The sequence below is a fragment of the Haemaphysalis longicornis genome, unplaced genomic scaffold, assembly GCF_048455015.1.
Source record: "Haemaphysalis longicornis isolate Haplotype H1 unplaced genomic scaffold, Haemaphysalis longicornis Haplotype H1 scaffold_1, whole genome shotgun sequence".
NCBI classification, from domain to species: domain Eukaryota; kingdom Metazoa; phylum Arthropoda; class Arachnida; order Ixodida; family Ixodidae; genus Haemaphysalis; species Haemaphysalis longicornis.
This window is the reverse complement of record NW_027526203.1, coordinates 292,589,804-292,612,749: the sequence shown is the minus strand read 5'-3', so window position 1 is coordinate 292,612,749 and position 22,946 is coordinate 292,589,804. Positions and strand designations below refer to the sequence as shown.

Genomic DNA, 22,946 nt, shown 5'->3' with positions numbered 1-22,946 from the left:
AGTCATGGAGAACTTTCAGCGGCAAGTTCGGAAATCCGTGTGAGGTGCAACAGCCGGGTCTCCGAGGAAGGGAGAGGGGTCGCCAGCTCTGCTCTCTCTCCAGGCTTGCACCACTAGTGCTAGCTGTGCCATATTTTTTTTGTTTAGATTTTCTGATGCTCGTGTGCGTATTAAAATGCCGCAACAAAGGTTCTGTTTGTCAATCGCTGTTTTTATTCGCAATTTCATTTTCTTCTGACCCCCCTCCTTGTTTTCTATAATTCCGTAGCGTTTCTCCTCAATAACAAGTTGGCCTAAGTACACAGCATACAGTGCAATACTATTGTTTTTTTTTTAAGTTTTAGGTAAATGTGAGGGGTACGTTTTAATATTTATATTTTTAGCTTTTTTTTGTAGCCACGTGTTATTTAAGTGAGCTCAGATTATCCAGCGTCCGCAAAAGAGGGATGAGCTGCTACACGGAAAAGTCCGTGGGTATACAGTAAAACCTCCTTATAACGTCGTAATTACTTCGCTGTAACCATTACTTCGTTATAACCAATGTTCATTTCTACCGACAATTTATATGCAAGAGAGGATGTACTCACCACCAAAACTCACAGCAGCCCGCGAAAACAAGGAAAACAAGCGAAAAAAAATTACACCATCTTCCCTGAGTAGTATGCGAATCAGCCATGGGGTCGACTGAAGTTCCCATTAGTTTTCAGTTCGTCGTTTCCGTTGACGTTCAGGTTCGCGTTCCTTCGTTGTATCAGTAGCTTCTTGACGTAGTTTGAATGAGTGAAGGACATAAGGCGCGTTCGTAGCACATGCTCCCGTCTCGGTTTGTAGCGCAGTGGGAAGAGCGCCACGTACCTCCCGTTGCGGCCATAGAGTCGTGGGATCGAAACCGGGCGCCGCCTAACTATTTCTTTTCGTAGTGGACTGCGCTGACGTCAGCACAAACGCTGACGGGGCTGAAGAGACGCGCATGCGCAGTAGAGTGCGGACGGTGGACAACGACAACGAGGGAGGGAGGGACACAGCCCCGAGCATAAGATGCTTCGCATCTAAAAGGCAGCAAGGAATCGTTACTTTATTGACGCAAAACGGCTTATTTATAATATCATTCGATAGCACACTAGCTGGCGGCTGTTGGGACTGGTCATCCCACCGCAGTCACCATGGTTCGGGCTAGCATCCCAGCTTGCCATCACGACGCTGTCACTGTTGGGACTGGGCTTTCTCACCGCAGCCGCCGCTGTTGCGACTGGCCATCCGAGCGCAGACATTGGTGTAGCGGCGTCGCCTTGTTCCGTCCGCTATCGACGCGGCGCAGAGGAGAGCGACGAAGTTCTCGCGACGACGAAAAGTCGAAGCAGCATTTATATACAGTGTGTACAAGTGTAACAACAGCGTTACATGGCTCGCACAAAGGCGACAGCACCTCTCCACTCGGTGCCTCCGGAATGTGCCGCCGAAGAAAGCCGACGATAAGTGCCTCCGGGCGAGTTTTTATACCCCCGGAAGTCCGTTGCGGTCCGGATAAGTTTGAATCGCTCCAATCAGGACTCTCGCTGGCCGAAGTTTGAAATCCGATGAATGGAGGCGAAGCGGTTGCGTCAGCTGAGCCGCCCCTAAGGGGAAAGGGAAGGCGATGCCGTCGCCGTCTCAGCGAAGCCGCCTCCAGGCAAGTAGCGGCCTGCCGGTTGCCGGTCGTTCACCCGATGCATGATTCGGCCGAGCCGCCGCGACGCAACAGGGAGAGGTGACTCTGCGACGGTGCAAGTTTGGGCCTGTCGGCCGCGGGCGGTTTGGTCTGGTTTGGACGAGGCGTGAATCGGCCCCGCCGCCGGCGCGTCGCCCCGTGCAACGAATTTGGGCCGGGCGCTCTGGCGCAACACAGCTCAGTTCTCAGAGAAAGTCTGATACATTTTTGTCGCGTCTTCTTTAGCCGAATGACGACTTTTTCAGCTGCAGCCGCGATGTTGAGTCCGTCCTCGCCGTCATTGGGAGCGCCAAAGAAGCGGCGCAGCCGGTCTGCCGCCTCCCGGTAGAGTGCCTGGAGGAACATCCAGGAACCCTCCCGAGAGCCTGGAAGACGTGCACCCTCGCGCGTGTTGCCAGGCACTTGCAGCCATTTTAGCGCGCTCTAGTTGGCGGGCCCTAGCTAGTGCGAGGTTTGAATTACCGCATCCCTGATGCGACGTACCGTATAAACCGGAATATAGGTCGAGTTTTTTTCAAAAAAAATCCGCGCAAAAGTCACCCCTCGTCTTATATAGCGGTCATTGGCCGAATCTAAATCGTTGTCTGGCAACAATGTGCAAGCGTAGTCCATCGCCATCGCCATTCGTGTCGGACTGCTCTCTCGCACTATCAGGCCTTTATTTGATTTCGCTTTTCTCTAGTTTTTCGTCTTTTACTCGTCTATTGTGCGTGCGTGCGTGCGTACATTTCTGTACGTCTCTGTTCCGAGATCTGTGGCGGCAGTCGACGCCAGTTCACCGCGGCGTTTAAGCTGACGGCGATTGAGTCACCGAGCAGAATGGGAATATGGCGGCGCAACGCCAGTTAGGCGTTTCAGAGAAAAGTGTGCGGTACTGGCGGAGCCAGAAAGCTAAGCTGTGTGCGTGCAACCCCCGAAACCGATCGTTCCGCGGACGTCAAGCGGTGCACCCCTAGTTGGAGAACAAAGTTGCGGACTTCGTCTGGGAACTTCGCTCACGATCGCTCCGGAGGCCATGCGCTGACGGGCTCCGCGAACTGTACAATGAGTGGATAGCCGGCGACAACAGAAAGACCTATACGGGCCGGTTGCGACCGTGTCAAGCTGGGTGTCCTTCTCTGGGCAGTCGCTGCCCGACGACATGGGTACACGAGCGTTCTGCTCCATCAGCAACGCGCCTGATGGTATGGAAGATGACAGTGCGAAGCAGTCATCCTCGGACGACTCTGAGAGCTCGGACGAGTGACTTCGGCAGGCATAGTGAGTGGCAGTGACGGACGGGCGTCGAAAAGAAATATAGACATTGTGAGTGCACTTCTGTGCCGAATTATTTTTTTGTCAACTTTTCCCACCTCAAGGTAGGGGGTCGACCTATATACCGGGTCGACCTATAATCCGGTTTATACGGTAAACTGTCACGCGCTCTAACACGTTGATCTCACGGGTACCAGTATGGCCCGTAAATGCTCGCCGTGGGGAAAAAAAGGTTCGTTATACCCATTGCGAGAAAATTTTAGCTTCGTTGAAACGATATCTTAAATGCATGGGCGTCTATGGGAATTTTACCGGAAATTACGATTGCTTCGTCATATTCATTAGTTCGTTATATCCCGTTTCGTTATAACGAGGTTTTACTGTATATATCAACAATCACGTGAGGTGTGATTACGTAGTCGTATCAACTAGAAAATCTAAGTTTAGGTTCCGGCAACCCTTTCCACTGCTTGCTGGTTTCATTGAACCGCCATTAAATATATTATCTGCAAGATTACTCCGCGTATCAAAAGTAATTCTTCCTACGCCGTCAGATCAACGTCGGAAATGAAGAAGCCCACCGCATGGCCTCTGCGTCCTTTTTTTTCTCCCAGAATTCAAATGCGGCCACTTCCAGGCCACCAGACCTCACTGTTTAGAACGAGAGCGACGTTTCCGAAAAAGAGAACGAAAGTAACGACGACACGATTTGAATCCTCAAGATAATCCGGTGTGCGAAGCGACCTGCAAGGTCTTCGGCAAATTTCCATACAGTGATGACTGTCTGCCCCGTGACCGCTGGTCCTGGTATACAGACGTTTCGGCGAGTGAAAACCTGACTCCACGATACAGTTACCCCACTTCCCTGCCCTGTGTGTCACGCCACTTGGCGCATCATCTGTCATCTCGTCTGGGTGGGCTCTGACAAGACAGCTTCCAACGCCATATCATTACTTCACTGTAAACCAAACCAGCGATAGATAATCCTTTGTTCTTCTCTGATGTTTCTTACGGGATGCACGACGTTGACTTGAACGTGGCTCGTGTGCGGTGTGTGTAATGCACATCTTGCGGCACAAGGACTGTGAACCTCCCCTTCCCAATAAATTTATTTCAACAATCAATGATACGTTCCGGGTGTATTGCGCGAGCTTTGCGCAGTCACTGCCTTTATAACGGGGCCGTTTTCAGTGTCTGTCGAGCCACAATGGCATCGCGTAAAAGTGGTACGCCTCTATGGCTTCTGAACTTGAGCATCATTGGCGTCTTCCAAGTATGCATGGATTTACCAATGAGACGTGTAACGTAAAATCAGAGCTCTTCGATGTAGGCAGTTGCGAAACTCCGCATCAAAAAACGGCCCGCGCCTGGACCCCCCCTACTTTGGATCGTGCGTACCGTGGCGCCGCTGCGGCCACCGCATGCACTATCCAAAAAACAAAATAAATATTCAAACTGACAATTTAAGGTTAAATTTTGTTTTAAAGTGCATAATTCTTTATTTTTGTGCTTTGTGAAGTTATTCATTGCTATCCTAACTCCGGTTTTTGGGTGGTGATTGTTTCTGCGTCCGCGCATCTGCCTCGACCAATTAGCGCTTGTGCGGGCACTCCGGCACAACATAGGTACGAACTGAAGTACCAAAATCGGAGTTATCCTTTGGCCTACAGCTAATTGTGTGCCAAAAATAATCCAGTAGTGATTCAAGCGGCTCTAAATAATCAGTTTCAGGTGGCATAAAGCCGTCGAAGCGGCTTATTTATTTATTTTTTTTTTGTGGCCAGAAGACCGAAGAGGACGCGCAGCAGACGACAGTGCGTAAGCGACGGTTGACCCATGGTCGCATTTCTGTTTACTACTTTTGCTCCGTATGTATATAAAACACTTGCATAGTTCAACACATTGGGCTCCTTTGGCATAACAAATTTACGTCAGCACTCAAATACCGTTTTTCGCCCAGGTCGTCGAGCGGCGAAGCAAGTTGTATAGTTTATTTTGTCACCAAAAGATGGCGCCACTGTAAAACAAGATCCAAAGCAGTGGACCAATCTCAGGGCCACTTTTTGATACATGGGGCCTATGGGGAGTTTCGCAACTCCTATATCCAGTAACTCTGACGTAAAATAGGCAAACGAGGGCCAAGGCTATGTCCTAATAAACAGCGGCCGCAGAAACCTTTGGCAGTGGGGGCCGCACAAATTACACTCATTGCGAACTAATTATGGCAATATCGTCATTGTTGTGTAATTGGAACGTGTAATTACGTTGCATCCATAAACAAACCGCCACAAATGAAACCTTTCACATATTTCGATATCATTATCGTTTCTTTTCCGATAACATTCTGTCTCTTGAAAGAATCCCGGACTCTCCATTAGATCCTACAAGTATTACCAACCGCCTCAATTCACAACTACATACAGTAGAATCTCGAAAAAGGGAAATCGGTTAAACCAACTACATTGTTTAAACGGAAGAAACGCCTCACGGTTAGTAGGATTTTTTTTTAAACAACGCAAAAAAATCTTGTTAACGGCAACTCAAATTTTCTGACCAGCGCTGAAGCGTAACCGAAAACGGGCTCGAAAGCGCAGCCTTCGCGGTAGCCATCACTGTTCGGTTTCTGTCCCCGACAATTTTTAGTTTCCTATAGTACTCCTCACAGTGCACCCGCATCACTTGCTTGTGGTGGCGGTGTGCCTGCAGTTTGGGTTCAGATACGCTTAAACTTTGGAGAATTTGCTCGATACTCTACGGGCAACATACCAAGAAAATACCGCGCACAGCGCCATACGCAGCTGATGCCTGCTCCCTGATGAAAGCGAAGACTATCGAGGAAAAAAATCTCGAAAACGAGACCACCCACCATAATTCCAGGGGAAAGGGAAGGGGGGGGGGGGGGGACGTGTACGCAGCCGGAATCGGCAGTGACAATGCTGAGGAGTTTCTGCCAAGAAGAAAAATGTTCCGAAACTGTTTCTGCGTTAGTCTGTCGAATATAGACGGCGCAATGGGAAAACAAATGGCTGCTACAGGTAAAACGCGCATATATAAGGTCAATTTTTACTAGGCACAGAATCGTAATTCCCATTGTATTTTACAGGTGGAAAAGTAAGTGGGCTACCGGAATTTTTTTTAATTCGAGTGGTGGTTGAAAAAATGTGCTGATTTGTGTGCAATTACGTTTGCGTGCATTGTGTACCGTTGTCCTTATTACCTAGATTTAACATCGCACAATGCCGAACCTATTCTCTCTGTAAACGGAACACAGTTTCCCGTTTTTTTTGCGGTTCTGTTTAACGAGAATCTACTGAATAATATAAAAGAAGTGAGGACGTTCAGAACATTATCCTACTGAAATCACAATGACACGCAACATAGGCATCGTGCGACTTCCTCTACACACTAGCACGGCAAAATACCGTACTGGTTCGGTTATCTTTATTAATAATTTCCTCGTTTAAGCCTTCCGCGTGTGCAATTCAGTAGCAGCAAACTTGTACAGATTTCCCCCCTTTCCTACTTCGCTTATTTCTGACGAGCGTCTTCTAGAGGCCGAAGCGAGAACGCCGCTCCTGGCCTTCGCAGCCAGGCCAGTCGCAACACGGGGGCCTACTTTTGTTTTGCTCGCGACTCCTTCATCCGTCCCCAAGTATGCGCGCTACGTTGAAGCACGCTTCAATGTCACTTGCGGTCGTTCTCGTCCCAACTTGCCGCGAAGGAGGCGGCTCATTGATTTCCATTTTAACATAGCCCCTGCTGGCGCGGACTATCGTGAGGAGTGATATGCCAGCGTGCTTAGACCGCCAATCAGGTGCCGTTCCCATGAGGCCCTCGGAGGCCGAACACCTGCCGTCGATCAGCGGCGCTTCTTCACCTGCGGGCCGCGGGCCGCTCGGACGCCGTGTGCCCCCGCCGCCGCCGCCGCGGAGCCACATCGGGCAGCGCACGTGGCCGCCGATCGAAACGGTTGGGGCGCATATTTTGGGACCTTTCGATCGGCCGTCCAGATGAGGCGTCGGCGCTCTCTGCGGACGCCGGCCAGGAGGCTGCGGCCGCTCTGTCCGCGCGCAGAGACGACCCCCATTGACGTCTCTGTTTGATGAAGGACCGGACAGCCCGTTCGATTGAGGCGACCAAGCCGGTAGCACGGCACGCGTGTTACGCCTCGTACGGCACAACGCGAGGCGCGCTCTGTGGCCAGCCAGGGGACTTCATGCGCCAACTTCGAATGCCGAGATGCGTCGCGTTATGCTCTGTACGCGAAGTCTGGCATCCACTACCCTACACGAAGCACCTCGAGCTATGTCGGTGTTGGAAGCAGGCGGACGGCGCTAAATTCGTTCATTACCTCTAGGGGTGCGGTAGCCGAATATGTATACTGGCACCCTACGCCGCCAAACATAGACAGGAACAAACGCCTAAGAAATATAAGAACGTGGTGATATGTAAAAGTAGGCGACGATTTTATCGGCCTGAATACCGTTATCTTGGGGTCAGCTAGCAGTCAGTGTCCCCTTCGTTCCACTTACGGTGCGCTGCACCCTCTCATCGAGGAAGCTTAAAAACGGAAACTGCTGTACTGCTTCATTACATTTCGCATCATTACATTATAAGCAGATTTTTCGGACTTTCCTCACCCCTAAAAAAAAAAGAACAGGTGGGAGGCGGGGTCCTTCCTTGGCATCGGCTAAATGTGATACATAACCCATGGTTTTGTTTATTGTTATTGGCTTCCAAACGTACTTTTTCGTCGTCAAGCTCTCGTGACTCGATCGTAATCTGCGACTTTCGAAGCGTGCGCAGCAGCCGAAACGTTCGGAGCAGTGAACAACGTCCCTTGTCGGGTACTTGCTGGGGAGTCGCCGGTATTCCAGCTACGCTTTGAGCTCTAGGAATAACGGCGGGTCGAACACAGTTCCATGGATGCCTGGCGTAGTCGCGCGTACAAAGAGACATTCAAGCTTGTTTCTACTGCCCATGAAACGGAAAGCACGACTTGAAGAACGGAAAGGGAAGCCGCGCCTTCAAAGATGACCACTACGACGCTAGGACAGTCAGTTCTGTTGCTACAAAAAAGTAAACAACCCGTTGCGTGCTCCACTTTCGCTGTGCGGAATGACCTTCAATATTAGAGGAACTGGTCATCGGAGCGTCACGCCTGTGTTCTACCCAAATATATCTGAATTGTGTTCCAAGAGGAAAATTCTAGTTCTTAACGATAGACTTTTTTTTTTTTGCGTGCTTGGCGGGAGCCACCAAAAATACCGGAATTCATGCGAAGCACTACTGGTAAGGATGTTACTTACTTGTTCAGTTTGCTTACATCAAAAGAAGTTCGTGCCATTAAATCTGCACGGAAACATACGTTTATTTGAGACACGCCCAAGTTTATAGTCATAATAATAATAATAATAATAATAATAATAATAATATAATAATAATAATAATAATAATAATAATAATAATAATAATAATAATAATAATAATCCGACTCTGGTCCACTGCAGGATGAAGACCTCTCCCATTGACCTCCAACCGCTCATGTCCTGCGCTGCTGGAGTCCACAGTTTACCCCGAATTTCTCTATTTCATCCCTCCATCAGATTAACGGCCTTCCACTTCTTCTATACCCACTTCTTGGTATCCACTCTGTTACCCTAATTGCCCACCGGTTGCCGATTCGTCGCACTACATGGCCAGCCCAAGTCCATCTCTTTTTTTTTTCTATTTGAACGATGATGTCGTCAACTCTAGTTTGTTCTCTGATCCAGGTAGCTTGTTTTTTGTCCCTGAGTGTTATTCCTAACATTATTCGTTTCATGGCCCGTTGAGTCGACCAAAGTTTGCTTTCTAGTTGTTTAGTAAGGTGCCCAATTTCAGCTCCATATGTCATCACCGGCAGTGTGCACTGGTTGTAGATTTTTTTTTCTTTTCAGTGACAGAGGTAGCTTAGTTTTCATTTTTTGGGAGTATCATGAAATAAATTAGGTGCCATTTGGTACTGCATCATTTTTAGCGGCTGCTGATAGTTCTAGCACATCATTGTGTTGCCAAACGTTTGGCCACCGCGTTGATGTAATCGCTATGTCAGTAGGTAGAATGTATGCAGTGATATTCGGGCATTCGTTTGCTTGTTGTAAGAGTGACCCCCAGTATTTCTTAAAAAGACTCGCTGGCTTTGCCTGAAATCAGCTGCTTAATTTTCGTGAACTTCAGCACACCATAAGTATTCTCTAGACATTTCTAGACATTCTCTAGACATTCTCTAGCCAGTGGTCATTTCCCAGACTCTTAATGAGGTGTTTGATTCGATTCTCAGCATTGAAATTGTCCGTTGATTCACAAGATACAGTGCGACTAGGCAAATCCGTGTTCCTGTACGTAAAGTAATAATTCGAAACAAAATTCCAATGCGTAATACTCTGTGACTGTAGAGTTGCGGGGCTTACAACCATGTCTACAGAAAAAAACCTGACGGCATGAGAGCGTGAATGAACCCGAGCGTGAAATTAACATTTTTAAAATAATGGTACTTTGGCTACTTTGGCATGCGGGAAACCTTGGGCCTCTCATACCTTGTGCACAAGGCTGTTTTTTTTTTTTTTTTGCTCACTAGTAAAGAACAAATTATTGAGTTCGCTCAAAAGTTTGGAACAAATGATTTGTACGCAAAAACGTCACACGAAACACATGAAGCCTGGCACAACAGTTAGCAAGCTGTTGTTCTTTGCAGGCGGTGGATATTTTGTGGGGCTTTCTGTCTTTGCAGGCCATGGTTAGGCTAGCACATAAAAGCTGCGGAGTTATTTTTTTTCGCTTTGAGACTGGAAATAAACTGTTTCGTTATATATCCGCACCAAAAGGGGGGGGCTGCAGAAGATTGACAAGCATTCAAAGGCGAGTGGGAACCGCCATGTGGGGACACGTTGATGGCGCCTTTTGAAAATTTTTCTTTTATATTCGCAGATAAAAACATAAGATATACATATTGCGTGCAGTCGGCCACAAGAAACACGCCGGGTACTTAGTGATACAAAGCAAACAATTTACAAAATAAGAAACCCTCAATGCTTATCATTATCAGGGGTTATAGAGAAAATTAGAAACACGAAATGTATTTTTTCTGTAACATCATCAGTATAAATCACGTGAAATGCACCTGTGGCATTGAAAGTCACTAAATCTCACCCAGTTATAACCTCCCATTTTAAAATTACAAGCGCTTAATCTTCCACTTGTATGTACAATGCTTTGCCGACATACGGACAGAGCCTCGAGCCCATGCCAAAGAAAACTAAAAATCATGGCCATATTTTGTGCACCAAATATTCACGTCCTGTAATAAGCCTCATCTTCCTCAAAGTTTCAGAACTGATGCAGGAGTACCTCAATGGTTTGGGCCCCAACAACCCTACCAGAGTCTGCCCTATGAGTCTGAATAATTGCGGAACTATCACAAATTACGACGCGGGGGTAAACTCTGACTAGCGGTGTTTCATCGTGTTTTCCAACTCAAACAAAAAATACAAATGAAATTTTCTTGGTTTGCTTTCGTGATGTTGCTTCTTTATTTGGAATAACGCAGACCCATGACACAACCAACGTATTAAGCGGGTTTACTAAGGCCTTTACTAACGTGCTTGCAGATGATGTATTCAGCTAAGTTGCAGTTAGTTTTACACTAAACAGGGTTTATAAACGAAATCTCTTCAGTTTGAGCACAACCAGATGGTGTGTAGAGGCCGCAATGCGGGTCGCCTTTTATATTGCAACAGAAAGCAAAGATAGGATGCTAACCATACCGGATATCTCGTGCGGCAATTCTCCGTACTTTTAAAGGAAAACATAAGATCAAAGGGGAAATTCAAACACGCTCACACAACGATTCCCACAAAGCATCAGAATGGGTATTGAAAGGGCTTATTTAGCAGCCATTTCGCGAAATTCAGTGGTTAGACTTTAACTCGCCTTTTTTGTCCAACCTTACCGTGGAAAACGAAACCCGCTTGAATCGTGGATATCCCCTCTTGCAGCATTACATCCATTTGGCGAACTAATTATCATGTAGAATGGGGAGTGCGTGCTACATACTTAGGCCGTAATACAGTTCTTGCAGCAAGTTTGTTCCATTGCAGCAGTTTTCGAAGATACATTATGCCGGACACAAGCGGAAAGCACGTATACTTTCGTTTTAAAATCTCTAACTGGCTTTTTCAACAGATTGTGAACGGGTACGTGAATGCGCAAGAACGGCGCAAGCATCGGTACAAGAATGAAATGATTTCGGTAACTTATAACAGCAATGTGTGACTGGAAACAATCTGAGAGAGTGAATGCCATTAGTAAAAAGTTGCTCGTTGATTTGATGAGTAGTACAAAGGGCCCTCGCAGAGTCCAGTTTTTTAGACAGTATGAATTCGGAAGAATGATTTCATCGTTTCGAGGTTCTGTAAGCAAAAAAAAAAATCTTACGAATGGTTGCTTGTTTCGGCTTCTTGATACGCTTGTCCATCTGCTGAAAATTCTAGAGAACCTGGTATAAACATGCGAAATGCATCCTTTATCCAATTGTGAATAAAACGACGATACTCGTAGGACAAAGAAGCGTAATTTTTTTTAAAGTGAAGCGTTCTATGCATCACTGATAGCGTCGTTCGTCGCGCAAACGTGCTGCAGGAATGCCAGCCTACAGAATGGGTTTCCCAAAACGATGATGATGATCGAAAGAACATGAAGCGCCTCAAGAAAAAAACACGCTTCCTATGGTCGCAGTCGAACCTGCGTCCTTCGCGTTATGAAGCCGCCGTCTATCCTATTGCGTCATTCGGACAAGGGCAAAGCAGTTTGGATTTTGGTCTTTGACTTCGACTCGGCTCGGCTTCGACTCTGGCTGCATGGGAGAAAGCTTCGCGTTTGAATCATCGTTCTTCAAAGATAGTGGCTGTGATTTTTTTCTTTAAATAAAACTATGGCATATCTAGTTCGTTCTCAGCAGACTAGCAACAAAACGTTGGAAATTGTTATTTTTAAAAATTCCATGTCGTAGCCAACTTGCAACTCACATTTTGTGAACCCGCTAATGCAACGTAAGGCTGAATTATCTGTCAAACAATTAGCTTAGCATGGCACAAACAACTTGGAATTTGTTTTTTTTTTGTTTTTTGGAACCACCTTGTTTGCACTAGGCAGGGCTTCTCAACTGTGTCCAGTTCTTTTCATATACAAAAAAGAAACACAGACCAGAAAACGTTGGAGCTGTTCAGTAGAACAAACTTACAAAAACGGTCTCCTAAAACAGTTTCGCGGAAATATGCTTTCATCATTTAAAATATTTCGGAATTTTTTTCACTGAAAGGGCTCGCTCAAACGTAAGGACGCGGCTAGAAACTATGTAACTGAATTCAGGAGCTGAAGCCGTGTTAGTTCGAAAACATATATGTGCGAACACGCGCGGCTTAACTGTATCCGACCGCACTCCTAGTCTGCCAAAGGTAGCTTCACGGCAGCGCATCCACTATTGCGGAAAAGACCCCTTTACAAATGACAGGTTGAAAGAGTTGCGGCAAAAGCCGACACAAGGAGAACTAAAAATAAAGTTAACGAAGCGATGACCATGCTCGGCTGCGCTACTCTTCGCAAAGGATGACAGTAAGGTCAAGAGTGGAGAGACGGAGAAGGAGACATTAGGCGTACAACTGCAGCAACATTTCGGGCCGCGTATTGATTGCGCTTTTACGGTCTTGGCCCATTTTTTTCTTCTATCCTTGCGTTTTTTATTTCTCTCGTGGGCTTACATTAACAAATGTCACTTCGACTATGGGTATGCACTGAAGTTTTGATCGCAACCTCTTTTATTTTCTTTGTCTAAATTAGTCGGCTGTTTGTGTTTTTTTTTTTTTCCGAGTATGCCCTCGGATTTAGTACTGTTCCGCTGTTCCTTTCGAATTTCTTTTCGTTAAAGCACCTCACTATTTTTATCATCTGGCTGCCATGGAAAATGCGGATTATGTGGTGGCTCAGAATCGAACCACCAACGTCGTGCTTTGTGGGAGAGCAATTTAGCCAGTACTGAGAGGGTTGTTTCGCTTTCCTGTTTTACGCCATTGCTTCCTTTTCGAGACACAAATAGTGGCGCCATACTCCCTTCTTTGTTTTGCCGCCATCACAACGGTGCTAGAAGCTCTGGTCATGACGGCTCGCTACTAGGCAAATGTTGGCAGGCCCAAACACCGGCACTCGTGTCCAAAGTTATGCAGTGAAGACACGGCGATGTTTCTTCACACATCAGCGATGAAACGGTTCAGTAAATGTTATTGCTTTGCCCTATAGCTAGAACCTGAAATAACTTGGATTTGATAGGTTCCGCATATGATTTATCCTCTGGTTTCGGTACTCAGACGCAAATTTACAACCACATTTGGAACTTTCATTTTTTTATTCGTCAGTTCTCTTCGTCAGTGCCCCGAAGACGAACTGTCTCATTTGGAACGCACGGAGTTAAAAATACACGTTGCTGTTAATCGCGTGCCAAAATGGTCCTGATGGCCGCAAAATCGCTCGGGGAACTGTAATGACGTCGACTAGCGTGTCTCTGCTTGTAGTGCAAGCAGCTTCATATCACCCAGAAAATTCAGCAAGAAACAGCCTTGTTAACGCCACAATTTCGTGGGCTGGCAGCATGTCGTTTTTATTGTACTTTTTCTGTTCCAATTTGTGTGTACAACTGCAGTAACACTCTTTTCGTAATATGAGGTACGAACGGTAGAACGAACGGCTGCCCTGGAGTGGAACGGGTCGTGGTTAAGTGCAGGTGGTGGTGATGAATGTGGGCTTCAAACACTGGTTCATTCTCATTGTGCATAATCGATGGCCGGCATCTGACCGCACTGCTGGCCTCCCCGCTACTTGTTTCGTGCGGAACCGACGGTTGATTTCGTTTTATACGGAACCAACCGGCGACTCGAAACAGACGCCTCGTACCACTCTTCGTTGAATTGCCTCGCGTGAACGCCACAGTCTTGCTGTCAACTTTTAACATGGACAACGAGGCTTTCGTTTGCGATGCTGTGGACAATTCAGAAGCGCCAAAATTGTCGGCGAAACAAGGGAGGTTATGTGACCGGCAAGAAAAGCAGTCGTGAGTACTCCCATTCCCTCAGCGCATTTGAACGAGCCGACAGATGTGGTGTATGCGGTTGCGCTTGCTTTATGATCTGCGCCATGAGGGGATCAATGAGGACATTGCTGCGCCGGGGATTGTAGGGTACGGTGCATGACAGTTTTTCGCGGCCTTGGGCTTGGACGGTCGAAGTGGCGATGCCGGTGGGCGACCGTGTTGAGTTCACCACGCGCAGCCGTGCACGCGGACGGCGTCAGTGCACGCGCGTGGTGTCCGGCCCGTGGCGGCGGCGGCGGCGCCCTGCGTGGGCCGGCGTTCCGCGGCGCCAGGGCGCGGCTGCTGCAGCGCCGCCTGCGTGAGGCGCGCGCAGCCGGCGCTGGGCGCGCAGAGGCCGCGGTGCTCGCGAGCTGCACGAGCTGCGCCAGAACGCCTGCCACTGAGCGTGCGCCGCCGCGGGCCAGCCGGGCCCCGCAGGAGCCGCCGGGGAGCCGCCAGTAGGACCCACGCAACAGGGAAACCATGGCCACCAGCGGCGTAGAGGTAAAGGAAAACCGGCACCGACCGCGCATCGATCCGCGACCAGCTTAAGCCTCCATCTTGAACATGGCGCTACCCTAACGGCCATGCTCTGCGGGCCGACCCCCGCACGCGGGGCCCCACAGCGCGAACCCCCCGGGCCCGCAGGAGCTCCGCCGCGCCTCCGCGGCTACCCGCCGCACGCGCGCGAGCCCCGCGGCGGCACGCCTCTCGGCGCTGGTCGGACCAACCCGCCGCCCGGGCCGAGCACGCGCCAGAGTGCTCACGCACAGAAAGCACCCTGGGGCGCCCCGTGAGCACGCCGGCTCGGCCCGGTCCCACCGCAGGTTGGTCCACAGTGCCCCGACTCTGCCCCGGGCTTTGACGGGAGGCGAGCGAAAGCGTCTGCCAAAGCACGTGAGGATTGTGGAGCCGTGATGCGCTCAGTCGGTTTTAGCGAAAACGGCTGAATGAGAATTGTTGGGATTCCCGTACAGCTCCAGGAGCGAACGGCTGAGAGGTGTGAATGGCCAGCGCAGTGAACCGGTATTTCTGTGTCCCCTGTATACCACTTAACTTGGGTAGTGTCGCTTGCGCGGGTTCGGTCACACTGCGTGATTAATATTGTATGGGGTTATGAAAACGTGCGTCCTAGTTCTGACGGCGTTCAAGGCCATTGAAACTGTTCCTCTTTCACACTTTCGTGCTTATTGCGGTTTTGGGGTCGCTGAAAGGGGGCGGGAGGCGTGACAACCCGAAGCAGGGATACGAACACCAGTGTTTACGCGCTGGTGCTTTTCTTGTCATATGAAAGACGGACAAATTTTCGTAAATTTCTTATTACCGCATATGATTTAATTGCTGTTAAATGACTCGTGGCTTTTCATACAAAACGTAGTGACGGAGAATGTCATTGCTTTAGTGCAATTAAAAGTGTTTGCGGTGGTGATCGGTCTCATCGTCTATATCTCCATCGTTTACACGTATAGTTCCCCGTTAAAGAGGTTCAGAAGGACATGTCGACTTGTGGTTACGTATAGTTATCAAAGAACACTGTGCAGCTTTCCACTGTAGAGCTGTAAGCAGTACGTCTGGTGTCATCGAATCGCTTTATGGCGTCAGTAATTCAGAGCATTCATTTAGCACGGCTTTTACGAATATTGGCTATGAATTCCCTTCTTTGTAGCTCAGCTCAGCACAGGCAGTTCGAGCTTACCCTTAAAATACGCACATCTTGCCTTATACGTATATATCTGCTTTTAAAAAATCCACTTGGAGGCTTCACCACAACGCACAGCTGAATGACCGATTATCGGGATCAAAGGAGCCTATTGCAGGCCAATAGCAAGGCCAAGCTAAGGGTTTGGCTTCATTGCATTGAGATTTGCATTGCATACACAATGCAACCATAAAGTTTTGCATTGCGTGAGAGTTTTTTGAAGTCTATGTTAAGTGTTTTTTTTTTTTTTTCATTCTAAATGCGCAGTGCAACGAACAAGGACTCAGCCAAGGCGAAACACACTCGCCTGTGCTTCTCGCCGTCGCTTCGTCCTCGTTTTTTGCGCTGTGAATTCAAAGAATGGAAAACCAACTTGCACAACAATTAGGCATAAGTTTTTTAATGTCAAATAATTGGCATTCTTCTTCGCCGGAACGGATTCCTTAGGCGCAGCGATTCCGGTCATTCTGGTGCAATGTGGCGCAAAAATACCCATGAAAGTTCTTGGAATACACTTCCGCCCTTAAGAACATCTTGCCATGCGGCCAATTATCACCTTTTACCTGTGCCTATAGTTTCGTTTTACTGCGTGTCAATGTTTTTGTCAGCCTTACCTTTCATTGTCTCCTTGAATTTCCGGCTGTGATTTTTCTGCGCATCAGAGTCCCGCTTTTTGCAAAGGCACACGTGTTTGTTAGACAATCGATTCACTAGGCATCATCAGTAGAGAAGAGTTGAGAGAGGCGCAATAAGAAGTCGCCACTACAGCAGACCTTTTCCTGCAAAAATTATCACAATGGCTCATTGGCCGATGTGACCCATGTGAGGAAAAGTGTGGCGGGGCCGTACCAAGCAGCGATGTGCTTTGATCTTCGGTGGTGGCATGGTGCGACACCTCGTATGGGGGATTAACAAGGGAGTAGGTGCCACTATCCAAGCTAAGTACGCTGCTCTTCGTAACGAATGTGTTATGCACTTCTACTCGCGCAAATCACGTTTTTATTGGCGGACATAGATGGCGGGCGAAATTTAGGCACCACCGTCTTTTAGTTCTTCAGACTCACAGCGGGGGACACCGGGCGACGTACGCTGGCCGTACGGTCGACCAGTCGCACTGCGGCAGCAGGCGCGCTGAAATGGGACGTTGCTTGGCGTCTTTCAAACTGGCCCCCGGAGGCCCTCAGTTACAGCAGAGGCCGTTCACGCTTTCACCACGAACATTTAAGCGAACCACAAAGCGACCGTTGCGTTAGGAATCACGTTAGGAACAGAAAGCCTCGAGAAGCGCCGGCTCAGACTGCGAGTGGTGGAATGAGTGAGCCGCGTTAACACACGCGCACTGCCTCGCTGCCGGTGCGTCCGAATTCTGAGGCGCAGCCGTCGGCACTCCTGTCCCGATGTATCGGGCGCCAGATGCCTTTTGTGGCCTATTGCTTTGCGACCGTCCGTATGACTTCGAAGTCTGTTTCGTAGGTGTTGATGTCCTCAGCTGGAGTCTTTTGTTGTGGCGTGTGCTGCTGTGCTTTGTTTAACATCGCAAGTAGTTGATGTCAGTTGCTCGGGCACTCAGACAGCTCGCATGTGCGGGTGCCCGCGTGTAGTAGCAGCGCTGCCAGTGTGTTCTGTAGGCGGTCAGTCGCGCGTATCTGCCGTTCGTTTATTATCATTTGTTACTTACCGCAGGGAGCAGTGCGTTTCTGGTAGTATTTTTCAATGTCATCTGTGGAGTGGTGTAGGTCAGTCACCACTCCTTGCTTTCTTTTATACGTGGATTCCATCTTTTCTGATTTTGTGATCGTCAAGCGGGACATATTGCACTTACCGTGGGTGGCGCCTCAGACTAGAGTGATCGCAACCAGGGTGCGGGCCATCACTGATGTACCTCCTCCAGGCTCTTCTAACGGTATCTTTGCATCTCAGAATTTTTTACATGCTGCAAGAATTACGCGGCACCTCCTATAGCTCCCCAAAGGGAATACCAAACATCTTCATCCCGCCGGCTACTGGTCAGCTAAGCACTTACCTCCTTGAGGTTGTGGATAACATTTGCTAGTTTTCCTAGTCGGCTCGCGTTGTCATAAGGGTCATTCTACGGGAGGGGAGAGAGGGGGCGGGGGGGGGGGGGGGGGGGTCGGGTCGCTCTACCGCATGTGCCGTTACAAGCTTGTTTTTCAATTTGTTTTTTTAGCACATTCTGGTCATCGTTTAAGGCTACCACCCAGAAATGACCAAGTCCGAAATGTACACGTATGAGGAGTCTGTATTGTGCCCGGCCTTTTAGTATGTAACCTTAAGCCGGCGACATTATATTTATTATAGGTGTTTTCAGAACCAAGAAACAACGAAGTGACGTTTACTTTTGCCGTGCGCCGAAGCTTGCCTACATATACTCCAATGATTGTCTAGTCACATTCTCCTACAGGTCTCCCATCTAGCAGAGCAATATCTCACGAATAAAACTTAAGTTACGTATCTATCTACAAGCCAATACTCACAGTGTGGTTAACTGAATTATGAAGCTACAGATAGTCGAACACATGTACAGCGAGGCTTGGTGGTCGGAGAGTGTCCCCTAGCGCGGCTACCGGCTTTGGCAGAATTGTTTGCAGCCTGAATAAAATCGGTAACGTCAAACGCTTCCAGGACTGCTGGGTATGGAGCCCCAGTCTTCGGGATCGCCAGTCAGGGGTATGCACCGCTCGTCCACGGGGACACTGGGGTGTAATCGCAAGTACGAGGTTTTGTGCGCTATCGCTGAACTCCAGCGCAGAAAACAACGCGACGAAAATGACAGCACGCACCGTCTGCGAGCGCTGGCAGCAGTAAAGAGAGCCCGTGGTGAAGTCGTACTGGTCAGCATTGGAAAGGTCGGTTCGTTCAACGAAATCCCGCGCGGTCTGCCCAGTGGAAGAGCGTGGTGTCTCCCTCCCCGGAGCGCCGTGTGCAAAAGGAAGGAGTTGCGCGGTGGGAAGCGCAGCAGGCGTTGTGTGAGGTGAGAGGGCGTCGCGCCACCGGGCGTGTGGCGCTATGGCACCATTATTCGTGGAGTTTTCTCTATTGGCTGCAACTACATTGGTCATCTATGGCCGCTGTCGCAGGGTAGACCTACATAGTGTACAAGAGTTCAGAAATGGAAAACGCCGTGCGAATAGCTGTACCAAAAAGATATTTACTACTTTGCTCAGGATTGGAAGCTAACTTTTCGAGGTACTAAACACTAGTTTGCTGTTTTAGCCGATCAAAATTGTTCATTTTTTCTGCGAAGAGGGGAGGGAAAACTTTATTCCCCATAACTCTGATCCGAGACGCGCAGTCATCGAGGATCATCAGCCACCGTGTTGGCTAGAGGGCGTAAAATGTTAAGGCAAGTGACCAGGGGGCGTAAACGATGCAGTTATCATCGCTGAGCACAATCGGTGAAAACTGTCGGTAGATGGCGCTTGCGTAAAAACGTTGCTCACATCATGAGGAAATGATGACGCATAAACTCTTTAAAATGCTCGTGCGTCTGTTTCAACGCAACACAGCGATCACAGCTATTAAAAAGACAAAGTAGTCCGCCAACTAGGTCCAGGCCACGATTTCACTGGAAAAATGAGGTCAGTGCTCTGACATTACGCAATAAAGAAACGGCGTTTTTCATTGTGTGATGTCGCACGGCAGATTCGGTTTTTGAGTGAAAATGTATTCTTGGTCTCTTTATTCGTCGAAATTCCTCGTTTAGCGACTGAGATTTGTTTATTTATGTGCACTGGGGCAAGCAAGCCCAAGTAAATTTTACGGGCGTTTGTCACCACCTGATTGTGGTTACACGCGCTAACAGCCAACTAGCACGCACCTGCGTACGCGTAAGCGGGCAGGTCCTGTTTGCGCTGCCGTAAATATACAGAAGGACAAGCACATACTATGAAGTCGGTGTAGAAAACACCCATGGGAAGCGTAGTGGGTATCTCAGAGCCGTGTCACATCACAACGGCGCTGACAGGAATCCGACCATACGGAATAATTGTTAAAAAGTGTACTTTGATGCCAGAATGTTCTCACTCACGCGTTTCCACGAGAAAATAGGCAAATCGGATCGTCACGTTCTAGCGCTCGATGCACAGACTCGACACACAGTTACCAAACCAAGCACGGGAACGCCTCCCACCAGGATATTAATGTGAAGCTAAGCCGTATTAACCTTCGGGCAGGCTGTGCCCTCTTTGGTTAAGCAGAGGGGACACGGGGCAGCTGGGCGTCTCGTCTCCCTGATCTCACAGTGCACAGCCTGTTTTCCAGCGCACTAAGCTGCTTAGTTTGTTCGTTTTTTTATCGCCTATAAAATTTGCAATGATATGTACATGCGTTAATAGATAAGCACGTAAGTTTCTAACTTGGACTACAGTGAGATTCGTCTGCCCGACGTCTGTCTATCCCAATGAGATTCGTCTGTCCGACGTATGAGCGTTGTGTGCTTTCAAACCTGTAATAAACATTGCTAAGGCATATTATTTCGTATCACTAATAAGCAACGTATAAGTCCACTTTTGGTTGACTGCAGCAGCTGATGCATTCTGACAGCGACATTTCAATTTAGAGAATCGATCCCGTTCTTGTCATATACAAGGTCAGCGCGCTCTGCTGTATCAGACGAGAATGTGCGGCCGTTTATAGACACGTTTTGAGGTCAATAGCGCAGCCATTTTGTGGCAAATTTAAACAGTTACGCGTGTATTTTTCAAAATACAGTGGCAGGTGTGACCCATGTGAGGAAAAGTGTGGAGGGGCCGAACCAAGCAGCGAAGTGCAGTGATCTTCGACGGTGGCATGGTGCGAGACCTCCTATGGGGGATTTAGAAAGGAATAGGTGCCACTATCCAAGCTAAGTACGCTGGTCTTAGCAGCGAATTCCTTGTGCACTTGTACTCGCCCAAATCCAGTAGTTATTCGCGGACATAGATGGCGGGCCAGATTTAGGCACCAACGTCCTTCAGTTATTGGCAGTGCTTCAAGTTTAGTAACTTTGCCAGCCTGGCTAGAGAGTTTCAGAAGGTAATTTCTCTGTTTGCATATGCATTTCTTTTTAGTTTTTGGCGAGCCCTCTAAAAAGTTAAAAAGAATACCACCCTCTCTCTCTCTCTCTCTATATATATATATATATATATATATATATATATATATATATATACAGCGAATCAGAATAGGGGATGCGGGGCTCGTTGAATTAAGACAGAAATAAGGGTTGGCAGTCAAGAGAACCTCGGAAAGCAAAGGGGAGAATGTAGTAGGTCATAGAAACAGATAAATAATTTGGAAAGACAGAAAGAAAGTGGAGAAAAAATGCCCGCCGGGTGGGATCCGCACCCACGACCTCCAGAATACCGGTCTGGTGCGATGACCACTACACTACCGGCGGGGCTATCTTCCCCTCCACTTTCTGGGGTACTTATGTTAAGGTATTTTTGTTTTCTGCGCTTGGGGGTGGTAACCAGCGCCACCCGGACTCTCGGGGTGAAGGGGACCTTCTTTTTAACTCCGGGGCCGTGACTTTAGTGTCTACGACATGTCGAGAGTGGTCGACCACCAGCTTTGAACCCTCTTTATATATATATATATATATATATATATATATATATATATATATATATATATATATATATATATATATATATATATATATATATATATATATATATATATATATATATATGTATATATATATATATATATATATATATATATATATATATATATATATATATATATATATATATATATATATATATATATATATATATATATATATATATATATATATATATACCACCTCTATATGTACGACGTCGAAATAATTAAAAAAACGTTTCGTAAAGTGGCACCACTGTTCGTAAAATGACGTTTTGCGTTACGAGGCAACCGGGCTATTACCCGAACACATTCTCTTCGCGACATTCATGTTGTTCGCCGCAAAAACTCTTCATTTTTTCATGGCGTGGAACCTCCCAGAGTGGACACTATCTAATTATATGCGCGACTAGAAAAATCTTGCTAGAACGACAGCTTTTAGGGGCTTGAATCACGCGCATTGCAATCTTTTGACGCAGTTGCTCATTCCCGTGTGACTAAGCGGTCCATTGCCCTGAAGAGCGTGGCACAGTGTGGCATGCATCGGTTAGCCTCGAAGATGGAGCAATGCCATAACCGAAGTACAGTAATTACGATTAGTTGCGGTTCCTCTAATCTGAAGATCATTCACGTGTATTTTCAGAGGGTTGGCGTTTATGTCAATGTTCGCCCACTGTCAAGACATCGCGAGGGCAAAGGGGAGCTTGCTACCGTGCTCGAATTTGTGCACTTGAAGTGATTTCGTGCCTTCATGGAGGAATCCTGTGCTGAAACGTAACAAGGCCTATTTATACTAACATGCAGGTAATTGTGCCTCACTCGACGATGAAATAGGACAAAGCGACATGTGCGTGCTTTATGCTGGAGTTTAAAAGAAAAAGTCGTGGTCAGTTTATGTCCTCTAGGGAGCGTTTGTTTATTCCTAAATCCCAATTTTCCATAAAAATGAAACATAAATGGAAAGTCATTTAATCTTCTAATCTGGAGCTCTTAGTTTTGACAGTATACACTGGTACGAGCTGGTTGACTCAGCATCTGAGGCCGACGCTGCGTCTGAATCGGCCTCACGTGATGAGCTGCCGTTCGAGGTGCTACGTGCACTTCCTCTGAACGAAATAGCATTAAATATGCAGGCTAATAAGGTGTCCAGAATAAGGACTACTGTCGTGAAGATAGCCTTTTTGCGTTAAATTTTGCGTGTCGTTTTCTTCCGAACATTTCTGTAACCAGATTACTGTCCACATAGTGGTCCGGATTCCCCAGACGCGGAGCTTTGACTGAATAAAGGTATATTGTTCAACTAAAAAAAAAGGTAAATTTTGCGGCGAAAGGAAGACTGACCCCTCTCTTTCTGCCGGCAAAATTTGTTGCATCAAAGCAAATCGTTCACTTGGATTTTTGCTGCTGCTGTAGGGCTGAGTCCACGATAAAAAAGTTCGCCGACGATTGCTCCAAGGGTATGCGACCTGCAGCAAATAGCGGCTTGTGCACAGCTGCGCGATAGCAATAATTATCCGAGC

General features: G+C 47.7%; 1 protein-coding gene across 9 annotated transcripts in view; it reads left to right on the top strand.

The window, feature by feature from the left end:
* The window catches only part of Cac (calcium voltage-gated channel subunit cacophony), a 906,370-nt gene that overhangs the window by 643,978 nt on the left and 239,446 nt on the right, over nt 1–22,946 (top strand). Inside the window, exon 1 of one of the 9 annotated variants that reach the window (XM_077679788.1) lies at nt 14,468–14,624. The exons of the other annotated variants lie outside the window; for them this stretch is intronic. The gene's annotated coding sequence lies outside the window, so the exon portion shown is untranslated. Of the gene's footprint in view, nt 1–14,467; nt 14,625–22,946 lie in introns of those variants that run through there. 9 annotated transcript variants of the gene reach the window in all.